At 37.7% G+C, this 13,873-nt stretch overlaps 1 long non-coding RNA gene across 3 annotated transcripts in view; it reads left to right on the top strand.

Annotated features, from left to right (window-relative positions):
- Window positions 1-13,873, top strand: part of LOC116852301 — a 175,940-nt gene that overhangs the window by 67,782 nt on the left and 94,285 nt on the right. Inside the window, exon 3 of one of the 3 annotated variants that reach the window (XR_004379740.1) lies at window positions 8,107-8,201. The exons of the other annotated variants lie outside the window; for them this stretch is intronic. This is a non-coding gene — a long non-coding RNA (uncharacterized LOC116852301). Of the gene's footprint in view, window positions 1-8,106; window positions 8,202-13,873 lie in introns of those variants that run through there. 3 annotated transcript variants of the gene reach the window in all.

Here is a 13,873-nt window from a genome sequence, read left to right on the forward strand (position 1 = left end):
ATATATATATATATATATATATATATATATATATATATATATATATATATATATATATATACGATATAATGTTATGTATAAGGATTTACTCATATACTCAATCACGAGAGAGCTGGGATATTGCTTTCACCCACAATTATATTTTGCCTGTTCTATGAAAGTTAAGAACATTTGACGTTCTCTAATTCGTCGGATTAAAGCATCACTTAAAACGTGAATTTTTAATTGACACGATCGTGAAAATATTACCACTCGGAAACGCATCTGCCTGAGTGAATTTTTAATCCATACGAGTAAATGTTTCAGTTAGTTAAAATGTATTTCTCCCACGGTGGGACACATCAGATTCACTCTTCAATTCCGACTGAAAGCACTCACTCGGAGACTCAGAGTGGAGAAATTCACTCTGTATGAGTGAAAAGTCGTTTGACTTTGAATGACTTGGTTGTCACTTTACTTTTCCAATGGAATTACACTCTAAGAAATTTAGAGAGCATGAAATACGTGCTGCATATCGTTACCCTCTTTGTCAAACCGTTCTATTGTATTTTAATTGGCTACGAGCTTTTTTAATCTCCATCCCCGGTTTAATCGATGCATATCGCGCGCATTAGCATACGATGGTTATTTAAACCTCGCGGCAGGTGGCGAGAAACGAGTTAATCGCCGTCGCGATGCTCGTCGAATAAATTAACTGGTCGAGAATGTGTTTGTGTCCCGAGACATGCGACACGGAAAAGAAATTGTACGACTTCTTCAGAGATACTTAAAAAGCTCCTTATATTAAAAACTAAATTCTCTATACGATTGCACATACCGTTTAATGATTGATGTCGCAGAAAGTTCAAAGCACCGTCAACTCACGTCAGCTGAGCCGCTACGTCAAGCTGCTGCGACCGCCATTTTAGCGAAAATCTCGACGTTTGCATCGAGCTTCACCTTCGACCGCTTCGGAGCAGTAGACGCGGAATAGCTAGTGCCATCTGTACTATACTATGTGAATTTAAACGGCTTGAATGGGCCCCGTAATCTGTAGTACGACTTTCACGAGTGGAGGGAGATAGGTTGTACATCGCGTAATTTCAAAGAGAAAAATTTTCGTTCGCAAAAGAGGGGAGAACTGTTTAAATTCCTTCTCTCGCCTTTTCCATCGTAATAATAATGAAATCGATGTTGTTACTTATTAATTGCAGTAAAGAAATAATCTATGAACAGTGTTCCTCGTACGACCGAACGAATGCTTTACGTATATTCTTTAAATTCCTTGGAGTGAAATCTCAAAACGAGTGAAAAGTGGCAGTGTCTTCACTCGAAGCAACAGGAAAAAAATATTGCCACTTGGAATCGCAAGAGTGTGTTTCATTCAAGCTTAGAGTGAATTCTGACTCGATGAGTGGATGTTTTAATCAATTAGAGTGGATATGTTTGATGGAAACGATGAAGAACAATAGAGTCACTCCAATTTCGAGTGAAAATATTCACTAGACGAAAAATCACTCGAATTCGAGTGGTCACTCGACATTTTTCAAGTGAAATTTTATTTTAAAATGTCTACAGTATATCATAGTTATCTCATGTTCGTTCGAAAATAAGGAGAACTCAAAACGAAATAACTCGGAACGATTGCTTCGCAGATGTTTATGAAGACTTTATCATTTATTTTTGCGGCTATCTTCTATCTATTCTATCTATTCTAAGTCTTTAAAATAAGTTAATAATAGAGTCCTTAATAGGTTCTTAATAATAACGTCCTTAAAATTTCTATTTAAAGTCTTTATCTATATGATTCTCTTTGGAAGAGTTCTTCCAAAGAGTGTGTTACTTTTTTAACGACGTGTAATATTTAAAGAGATATTGCGGACGTCGCGCACTATCAGTATCGACATTCGTACTATTCTCTGCAATATTTTACGATCCTGTCGACGCGCGAAAAACGGGTGATTTCATTCTAAATGCTGGGAGGGAGGGAAGCGATTTAAACGAGCAGCTGCTCGTTTCCGCTCTTGCGGGCAAACACGATTTCAAGTTTCAGCCGTTTTCACAATCATCGATAGCTCCGTTGCTTGTTAGAAAATTTATATTTAGACGATTGATAGCCAACGTATGTTATATATGCCAATGGCAGTCCTCGGCATATTCTCCACGTTCGTCGCGTTACTCGCCGAATAAATTAAGCTAGGCCAGGGTATGTTCGCGTCCCGAGACATGCCACTCGGAAGAAAAATTACACGGCTTCCGGTTCGCTGGGGTGAGCGCCGCACGAAGTTACCCTCCCTCCGCCTTTCTTTCCTCTCATCGGCGGCCCCGGCCCGTCGCGAAGACGGACAGCTTATCGTGCGCGTTAATACTTTGTTAACATAACTAAATGAATTGAACAGCGTCCGGTCGCCGGCTTTTTATTATCGCCGGTGATAAACGACTCCTTGTTACGGCCGTTGCGGCAGAAAACGTTGCAAGTAGGATCGGTCGCGGGCCGGACATCATTTTCTACTTTGTTGCACCGCGTTCACGGCCAACTACGTCAACCGTGACTACCTCCAACCGCGTTTACTTTGTAAATGAATATATATATATATATATATATATATATATATTCATTTACAAAGCAATATATATATATATATATATATATATATATATATATATATATATATGTGCTTGTTTTGTTCCCCAATGAAATTCTGCACACGTACCTATTAGCGCTAACTACGCGATTGTGAGTGAAAATGAGAAAAAAGAAGTAATAATGCCCGTTTTTACTAACTTTGGTTAATTTAACTGGTTATTCCAATGGAACTGATCAATCATATTTCTTGTTAGTCAGACTTGAAAGATGCGATTGCTCAATTCCGTTGGAATAATCAGCCGGTTAAGTTAACCAAAATTGATAGAAATGGGCATAAGAGAAAAATGGAAACAGTACTTCTCGGAAAAATTGGACTTCTCGTTTGATCGTCAAAGGAGTTATTTTACAACGATTCGATTTTATTAGGAGACAGACAAGATCTAAAAGAGCCTCGTACTGGATATGTTAGTGCGAATAATTAAACTATTAGAAAGTAATATTGTTTGACAGTGAGTAAATACACACACATACATACATACATACACACACACACACACACACACACACACACACACACACACACACGCGATAAACACTTTTCCTTACAATGTCTTACAAAATATTCAGTGAATCAAATCTTCCATGTCAAATTCCGAATAAAAATGACCCTGAATCCCAATTTTTTTTTTAGTATTTATTTGATTAATTCATCTTCCCGTTTTTAAAATCTCAATTCATTTGCTTCCCATTTAATGTTGCGAAAAATTCTGCTTCATTAAGTAGGAATTAAATAGATGCAAAATTAAAGCTTTAAAAGAGAAAATTACCTAAATAAGTAAATAGATAATTGAGGATTTAAAGCCGGCGTGGAAGATTTAATTTGCACGTATAGATTGCAAGATCGGAAAAATATTTGGCGCGTTTACGCTGTCATACAATATTGCCTTTCCATAATTTAATTATAATTCATATTAACTTCCAGTGTCCAAAAAGCAACTCTTTTTATTAGACTTTCACTTAATTAGGTTGTATATCTCCGAGTTTTTAACATATAATTTAGGCATATAATTTAATTAGCAAATAGTCTCTTTCTCTCTCTCTCTCTCTCTTTCTCTCTCTCTCTCTCTCGCTCTCTCTCTGTGTGTGTGTGTGTTTACGTGACTGCGACTGCAAACTATTACACTAAAAAAATAATGCTTTGTATTTTTATACTATGAAAAAAATTGTATGTTAAATTTAATACATTTCACATGCTCCAATTCATCCACTCTAATTTTGTAAGTTAACTTGATATAAAATAAATCTATAAACAAATAACATAAATAATATGTCGAATGTTGCAAAAAAATGCAACACTTGAACATTATTGTTATACAACTTAAAAATGATGAATAAACTTCAATTGAATAGACAAAATAACACAATGAAAATATGTTAAATTAACACACGAATATGTTAAAAATTTAATAAAAATTTCTATACGGTTCAATTTCAACAGAAATACAGTGTTTTTTGCTGTGTACAAACACAGAAAAATAATTACTATAAATTATGGTCAAGAAAATTACTTTTTTTTTTTAATTCTAGTTAGTGATAATAATCTTATTAGCATATTACTACCAATATTTTCGTGTCGATCGTGTCAGAACAATCAAAAAATATGATTGGGGCCAAAAATAGTTATAATTTGACAAATTAAAAAGGAACCAAAAGAACTCTTTTGAAACAAATCAGAAGTTAAAATACGGTCTATGAGAGTTCAGCACAAGTGTATTAGTGCTGTAAAACTAATTAGTGGATATCTTCCACGAGAGGTAAATTATATTTATTAAGAAATATTACAAAAAATCAAATGCGTTTCGGTTTTTTTCGCAGACCCTTCTCAGTAATTGTTAAATAATGTCACAAAGTTATTAGTCCTAATATTTCGCTTTAATATTTAATATTTCTCTTAAAAAATATAATAATAAATATAAATCTAATAAATATAATTTACCTCTCGCGGAGGACATCCACTAATTATATATTAGTTTTGCTGCACTACACCTGTGCTGAACTCTCATAGGCCCTATTTTAAGTTATAATTTGAGTTAGATTAATTATTTTTCTCTCTCTCTTTCAACGTGGGCACAGACGAAATTGGCTAATTCGTGTTAGTCAACAAAGACTCTCGCATAGCACACCCTCATAATCCTGCCGTTGACGTAAATTTCGCTTGCCGACGAGACCGTGTAACTCCTCGAAGGAGGCAATTTAAGGTTTGGCGTCTATACCGAAGATTCGCTTCGCCGCTGCCGCCCCTTTCCGCGTCCCACTGTTGCTCGATTAACAAGAGAGTGAGAGAGCTGCGGCTACAGCTACATTTATGTTGTGAAATTAAGTGCTAACAAGCGCTCGATCTACCGCAACTTCGACGACGTCGCAACTTCGGGCGTTGAGAAATGGGAAATCACCTCCTGTCGAGCAGCGCATCGACATCGTTTCGCGGAAGTATTGAAAGCGCCCGCGTCTAGCTTCATCTCGTCTCGCCTCGCTCGTCTCTTAAAAATTAGTTTTTTGCACACAGTCCCGTGGAATTACATCCGACATTGTGTTCTTTACCGTCGAGCGACCGAAATCGTTTTACCGAATGTACGAAACCTGTCGTCGCTCTTTTACATTAAACGGAGCACATACAGAGCGGCCTATATAACTCGAGCTGTAAAGAGACCCACATAATTCTTTACAACTTGGTATCTCAAAAATTAAGAAAGATATGAAAAAATAAGTAAAGTTCCAATAAAAGTTGTAGGATATTGAGGAGAAAAAAAGATAGTAACATTTATTTGGTATTGGAATGATCTTGAGAAGCTCTGTCAAGGCTAATTTTAATTTTTTTAATAGAATTATATAGTTTTTTCAACGTAAGTCGATTTCTCCGGTCATTTTATCCAGATGATCATCAAAAATCATCAAAAAGTGAATAGTTCTCGAGATATTTTACCTTTCATTCTGCTTCTCAATACAATATATAAAATATCTCGTGAACTATTCACTTTTCGACTACTTCATCTTCATACTTTGCGTAGAATAACGAGAGAAATCGATCGGTGATACTACATTGATACTATACACATTGGTGCATCAATAAAATGCACAGAACTTTTTTTAAAGTCTCCGTATGTTTATTTTACAACAATCGATTTCACCAGTCATTCTACGTAAAAAAGTATTAAGATGAAGTATTCGAAAAATGAATGGTTTACGAGATATTTGATATTTTATATTGAAAAATAACAATAAAATATAAAATATCTCGGGAAGTATTCACTTTTCGATAATTTTATTTCAGTACTTTTGTGTGCAAAATAATCAGAGAAATCGACTTATGTTGAAAAAACTATATGACTTTATTTAAAAAATTAAAGTTGACCTTGACAGAGCTTTTCGTGGTCATTCCAAGGTTAAATAAATGCGATACTATCTTTTCTCTCTCTCGATATACTATAACTTTTTTATTGGAAACATTTTCTCATATTTCTCTTAATTTTTGAGTTATAAAGAGTTACGTGGGCTACCTTGTATATGTTCATATATACAGCGGTATCATTACCCCGTAGAAAAACTTTCCTACACGAAACCCATTAATTTCGTACACATTTTCCTGATGCTTAATTGCCTCGGTTCAGCTTGAAAAAAAGGAAGAAAGAAGAAGGACTCTTTCCGAGCGCCCGACAGCCTCCGGTGCATCGGGAATATCAAATTACGGCTTGCACGAGCGAAATTATTGTCCTTTCTGCTTTGTACCATCTCCGACTATGGAAAAAGCGGAATTTGCGCGGGCCGCTAGACACGTGAAGGGTTAAAGCCGCGGCTGCACGTGATAAACGAACGTCATCGTTAGCGACTCGTCCGCTTCGCGCGGACGCCAGACGGCTATTTATTATGCAACGTTCTTTCTCTCTCTTTCTCCCTCCCTCCTTCCCTTCGCCTGCCTTTCGCGGACCTTATCGCGGACTTAATATATTATCACCAGTGGAATTGCCCGGGCTCGAAGCTTTTTCCCACTCGTTCGAGAAAGAAAGAGAGAAGGAGAAAGAATAGAAAGAGAGAAAGAGTCGTCATCGCGCCACATCGAGAGTACTAACTTTTCGATAAAAGAGCCGGCGAAAAGAGCACCGCCGCCGTCGTCGTAGTCGTCGACGTCGTCGTTAAAGGGGCGCCCGCATTCGGCGGCCGTAAAGACCGCTCGTCTATAAAACACCGGCCGAGATAATCGTCGGGAATTTAAGCGAAGCACCGACGGTGAGCGCAGAGCGACATCCTCATCGTCTCTTCGGCGGACCACCGTGCGATTCGAACGTTATCGAAAACTGCTCATTTCTTACGCAGGGGTGCATTACAGTTTTTCGCAGCCGTCGCGCACATCGAGGTGTTCGGATTTATTGTCACGTCGATCGTAGACATTGACCTACATCGATCTACAATCTCTCGACAATCGAGTTTTCAGCCGTTCGATGCATACGTTGTAGCTTTATTCCTCGGACAGAGCGAGCAGCGTGACATCGCCGCGCGACTTTTTTACGTTTTCCCGAGCAAATTTTTATATCGCGTTTTTATTTACTATATATTATACTACAGTGTTTTAAGAGATTACAGACAGGAGTAACAGGAGACTCTGACAGGAGTAAAACTCAAGTAAAGTTTGGGTAGTTGTAAAAAGACATAAATTAATAGGAGTATGAATTTTTCATTATGTGTGTGTCTATTAGTATATATTTAAATCTAAAAAATATTTTAAAAAATTGAAAAAGAATTTATCATAAACTTTAAACACTCAAAAACGTTATTCTCAAAATTACGTTTTTTTTAACTGTAATCGCTATAACTTGAAAACAATCTAATCGATTAACTTAATATTTGATACAAATGTTTATTATAATTGTCTGTATCATAATATTATAATAGTTTATCATAATTGTCTGTATTTCACGGAGGCTTTCCGCAAATAAATAAATTATCATTCACCATAAATAAATAAGTGGACAACTATTTTTTATTTATTTATTCTATAAGCTCGAATTTTTCAATAAAAAGATTAAATGTAAATTCTTATAACTCTCATTTTATAAAATATTTTTTTAACCCTCCGAGAACACACTGGGTCAATTTGACCCTTACCTCAACGTTGATCATGAATATGTTGAAGGCATTTTGAAAATTGGCAGGATTGACGCCCTCTAAAATCACGATTGTTTCTTGTAAATTACAATTATTACAAAAAAAATTTTTTTTGAGAATTTTTTTAGATATGTTAATAATTATAACGATATTTTTAATTTATTTTACGTGATTTTTCTATATCTCAGGTATATCTAGACATTTTTTTAAGCTAATCGCACACGTCGTTTTAAAATGGCGGACCCTCAAAGTTAGCGTAGGGTCAGATTGACCCAGAGTGTACTTTATGCTTGAAAAAATAGGTGTGTTCTCGGAGGGTTAATACGCCTCGATAAGTATGATCCTAACGAATAAAAACAATATTTTGATACTGATTTCAGATCACTCCTGTTGAGACCAGGACAGTACCGTTGGAGCATGATTTCTTTGTAGAACAGAATTGAAGTGATGTTAACATTCACAATAAAATCTGATTTTGTTATACCGAGATATTTAAAAAAATATATATTTAACAGATATATATATATATATATATATATATATATATATATATATATATATATATATAATAAAATACTCATACTTCTATTAGTTTAGACGAAACCGGGGCAAATTTGCTACCTAGGTAAATTGACAAAACCGATTATTTCTGCTATTTTTCAACAAGTTACAGAATTAAGCAAGCAAGATTTTTAAGTATGTCAAAAATAGCTTTGAAATCCCTGCTTGCTTGATTTTGAAATCTGCTAAAGAATAGTAGAAATAATTAATTTTGCCAACTTACTTTGGTAGCCAACTAGCTTTGGTTTCCCTTATAATTTTTTACAACTTCCTATATTTTATCTAATTCTTTCTCCTGTCAGGGTTCTGTAAGCTCTTAATTATTTTCTCTCTGAAGACGATATCAGTACATTGTATGATGTAATCATATAAAGAAGAAAAAGAAGGAAGAAAAATGTCAGCAAATGCAGATAAACGAAACTCGTCGCGACAGAGTTCCGCGACACGCGCATGTAAAATGTTCGTTTCAATTGTAGCACGAGTATTTACGTGAAATTCCGACCGCGACGTGAAGCAGTTTCGAGACAGTTTCAAAGTATATATGGGTCTTGAGAGAGCCGACGTCCGCTGACCGAGAGTTAACTCGCAAACCCGTTTTTTACGTTTTACCTTTAAAATGTGGAACTCGCTTTCCGACATCCAAAAAGAATCTTCATTTCGTTGGTCGCATCTGGTCGTACTTCGGGGACGTCGCGTAACCAAACGTACTTCCGCTTGCGAGAGTCTGCAGAGGCAAGCAAGAGAGAGAGAGAGAGAGAGAGAGAGAGAGAGAGAGAGAGAGAGGGAGAGAGGGAGAGACAAAGAAAGAGAAAGATAGAGACAGGGAGAAAGAGAGACAGCCGCACTCGATCCTCGGAGAAACGCTCTCCGGAGCGATGCGGTTTTTTACGACGTTTTACGACGTTTTTAATCGTCTGGAACTCACTTTCCGCGGCGCAAATAAAGGAAGAAAAATACTCCCCTCGCCGGAGTCCCATCTGGACGGGATTTCGAGAACATAGCGCAACAGCACGTAGCGTCACCGCCCGAACCCCGGGAGGTGACGGGCTCCTGAGTCTTCAGCGTCAACAATTTCTGTATGTCTACGTCTCCACTTTTTAATTACACGCTCGCCCGGCATTCGCGGCGGGAACGCGCGGCGGTTCGTCGCGCTTGACGAGGCGTCGCCGCTCTCCTCGCGCGTATTCCCCGTTCGCCCCATTTTTGCGGTCCCACTATTACGGAGATTGCGTGTCTCTCGCTTGTATTCTTCCTTCGTTTTATACCTCGGCTGTTGGGCGCCCGGCTAAGTTAACGACTCGTCCCTTCGCGCAAATCCGATCCCCTCTCGAGCCGCGGCCGAGGGTGACGACGCGATTCCGCCCCCGCGACGTCGCGCTTTGCGTGTTCGTCTGCGCCGGGTTTCGTGTGCGTTCGCGCGCGCACGCCGGATAAAATAATATGCGCCCCTTGCAATCGCACATGAACGGCATACGCACACACGCGTACCAACGCATACGGCTGCGATTGCTGACAAAAATCCGCTCGGTCCATGAAACTGTCGCAACAATCGCGATCCATCCCCGAGTCTCTTATCCTCCACATCACGGTGACTCGGGCTGCGTTCTAAAATTCACTGCCAGTACCGAAAATCTATAGTTCATATTACGTATACTATAGAATTTCAGCACTGGCAGTGAATTTCGGAACGCAGCCCGAGTCACCGTGATATGGAGGAAAAGAGACTCGGGGATGGATCACGATTGTTGCGACAGTTTCATGGACCGAGCGGATTTTCGTCGGCTTCTTGGATTTTTTGTTTCGCCAAAAGGGGATGATCTCGCGACGGAGATCACAGACCGACGACATGTATAGATCAAGCCTTTCTATATTTTTCCTATAGCAGCGAGTGAAGCCAGAAGTTAGCATTTTGAAACAGAGAGAGAAAGTTGATTTGTGCCTGGTGCTTTCTCACTTTTAGCTTTTACGAGGTCAAGAAGCCATATTTACCTAACCTTTTCGCTGTGAATATGAAAAAAAAGAGACGAGTTAAACATGGTTTTTTGTTGCATTTGTGGTATACCCTTGAGACATAAGTTAAACACGGTTTTTTGTTGCATTTGTGGTATACACTTGAGACATAAGTTTAACCGATTTCATAGGTACAGAAACGTAGTTAATGTATTGTAATAGCATAGTTAATATATATTGTAATTTGTAACGTGAGAAAGATGAAATAATAAACGTATTAACGCAGTATATAATATTATTGTACTAATATAACACATTATATTTTATATTTTTCTTTTAAATACTTTTAAATACTCTTTTAAATACTTTTCTATATACATACATTTAACCTATAGTATTTGACTATTGTAGTACAAATATGACGGTTCTTGGCAGTCGTTTCAAGTTAGAGTAAGAAGGCAATAAACGCAAAACAGCTTTCTCAAACTCTGTCTCAAACTACCAATGGCTGGCTTCACTTTTTGGAGAGAATGCTCGATTTATGTATATATATGTCGTTGCAGGGGACGTGCTGCATATGATAATTGAATTGCCGAGACGGTCGATTGGGAAAGTCTTGTGTTTTATACGAAATTAACGGAGCTCGACAAAAATCAAACACACTTCGCGCGAGGAATTGAATCGCGACGCTCGAATTGTCAACAGCGTTTAAAAACGGGCGTGGAACGAACGAGCGGCGAACGCGGGAAAAGCGTCGGGAACCGCGAGATTTTTCATTTAAAAAGCACGCTAGTTACTCGGCCGTGATGCATTCGCTCGTGTGTCGATAGCCGATCTGACGTGAGCCGTGCTCGTGTCTCGTTAAACACGGCTGGTCGGGCAGCCACAACCGCCGGACTTTGAGCAGGCGTATACACACAGTGCGGGCTGATAAACATACATACCGGCGCACATATACGTACGATCGCATCGACACACCATGCGCACACGTACACACGTATACCGGGTGATTTAGAGTCGTTTGTTCGTGCAACTATTGCGTAAAACAGATAAATAGAGCGTGCAGTGTTATATGGAGTCGCGCGAGTCGGGAATCATGTGAAACATTTCCACAAGTGAAACACACCCGAAAAGATATAATCTCATTTTCAGTTTTACTCTTCTAAAACCAAGAGGAAAATATATCCTAAAATATCCTAATATTCATAAAGTTAGCAGAATTAAAGAACAAAATTAAAGCAGAATTTCGTTTTTTGTTTGTAAGATGAGATTGTATTATCTTAGGTGCTTTTTACTTTTCAAAATGTTTCATTTGACTTGTACGACTCTGTAGTATCGCACGTTTGTTCATCTATTTCGCGCAAATCTTTTTAACCCTTCAGTAATGTTACTATCGCGCAACATCGATTTCTCATGAGTTATATGCAAGCGCGATAGATGCAGAACGCATTTATTAAACTGTTGATCTGGAGCAACATCTGTTTACAATATTCTGTTCGTTCGTGTCTCAGTAGTTTGGGTTTTTGCCACTAGATGACAAAAATCGTATCTTTTCTCAAAATATTTCGAAAACAATATAACTGTATTCAGGAGACATATCATTTACTTCATTTAAATATTCAAAAATTTTTTTCCTTTAATTTTTTCCCTTAATTTTTTCTACCAAATAAGGGGTTAATAGAAATTCTAAGAGGACGTTTTGCTTCAAGTATAAATATATTTCTTTTTATTCAAAAGGGGAGAAAAAACTTAGAGTAATATCTATTAAGCTAGAGTAATATTTATCTATAGATTTCCGATCGATATTTCATTTCCACAATCATTAAAAGATAATACTCTTCCGGTAAAAGTTTTGTGGAAGAATATGGAATTAAAGAAAGTAGCATCTTGTAGCTAGAATTTTCGTTTCAGTTCTTAAAATATTTTCCTTATGATTCTAGAAAAATCATCTTGATGAGATTATATTTCTTTGAATACATTGTAGATATGTCAGTTTGCGCGCGCGTCCGTAATTAGTTCGCTGTGACGAATAAGATATTAAATTAAATGAAAACGATCAACACACAGTGTAGGGCATCTAGAAAAATATAACCCTATCCTTGGCAGAATTCTCTGAATCCTTGAGGATTTTACTCATATATGATCTTAAGAAGACCAAAAGGGAAATATTCTAAGCACAATATCCTCAAAGTCGGAAGAATTTGATCTTTTATCTGCAATACAAGGCTTTGCTTGTCACGTCTTTTGTATCATGCATGAGAAGGTATTCTGCTTCAAGAGAACATATTCTTCTCGAATCAAAAGTTAGGATAATAATATCTAGTAAATATCTTATTAATACAGTATTATTAGAAAATGAATATTCTTCCGAAAGAGTTTTCGCTTAGAATATGGGATTACAGGAAACAGCACTTTACAACTACACTAAGAAAAAAGTGTTTGTAACTATAATTGCGCAATGATTTATAGTCAAGAGTACCATTTTTGTAGTAAGTGTCACTATAGCGTTAACGATAATAACCTTATATGCACGTTGTTACTTTTTTATTAAATCAATAAAAATATGTAGTGTTATAATCACAGCGTCGTGATTATAATTTTAATAACATTAACTACTTTTTCCCTCAGCGTAGAGTTCGTTTTTTTGCGTGTGTAAGATACTCGACTTGACATTACATTGATTGTTACCAAAATTTGCTCCTTTCTCGAAATTAGCGATTAAGGAGTATGACTCTTTGCTTCTTTTTACGGATAACTCGAGTGACACGAAACAAGTTTAACGGCGGTGTGTCTTCGAGTCAGTTTCCGGAAGGGACGCGAAATAATTGATTCGTCCTTAGATAGGTTCGTTCAAGACTGATTTGGGGAGGGTGGGGAGGGTGGCTAACACTTCGGGCGACCGTGTATATACACATCGGGGGTGAAACCGTCCTCCGTACGACGGTTGGCAACATAAGCATGACGTGTTTCGATATTTGTCAGGGCTGATCCGCCGACGTCGTGCAGCATGACCTGGTTATGGGTGTACCGACCTTCCGCGCGTTTATCCGCACCCCTCACGGCATCTTCGCGAAAAAGATAGCAAAGCGTACGAGACCGAGAACGTCGCGTCGATATTCGGTCGATTCGACATTCGTATGTCGGAGCGCTGGGCGCATTAGATATTCATAACGCGGATGTGTGCAGTGTGTAAAAATGAATCGGCAAATGGCGCGTGTAACGAGCCGACAGGTGTAACGGCGATGGAAGAAGATCGCGTTCTTAATGACAGATATCGAGAGATAGAGATAGAGAGACAGATAGATAGATTTATTTTAATGTGCTACAAGACAATTCAAGCGCGTTACTAAATCCTAATTAATTATAATAAATTATTACAAGAGATGATTAAAAAATGCAAGAATATTTTAGAAAAATACATAAACAAATTCGAAAAGATGTTTAAAGAAAAAAAACTGCGAAATTGTAGAACTCTCAATATCATGAAATTCCCCAATTTAAGAAATTATTTTAACAATGGTAACTCTCTCTTGAGGAGAGAGAGGGAGAGAGAGGGAGAGCGAGAGAGAGAGAGAGAGAGAGAGAGAGAGAGAGAGAGAGAGAGAGAGAGAGAGAGAGAGAGAGAGAGAGAGAGAG

Source organism: Odontomachus brunneus, unplaced genomic scaffold (assembly GCF_010583005.1).
Source record: "Odontomachus brunneus isolate Ranch 3 - 2012 unplaced genomic scaffold, Obru_v1 Obru_scaffold_213, whole genome shotgun sequence".
Taxonomy (NCBI): Eukaryota; Metazoa; Arthropoda; class Insecta; order Hymenoptera; family Formicidae; genus Odontomachus; species Odontomachus brunneus.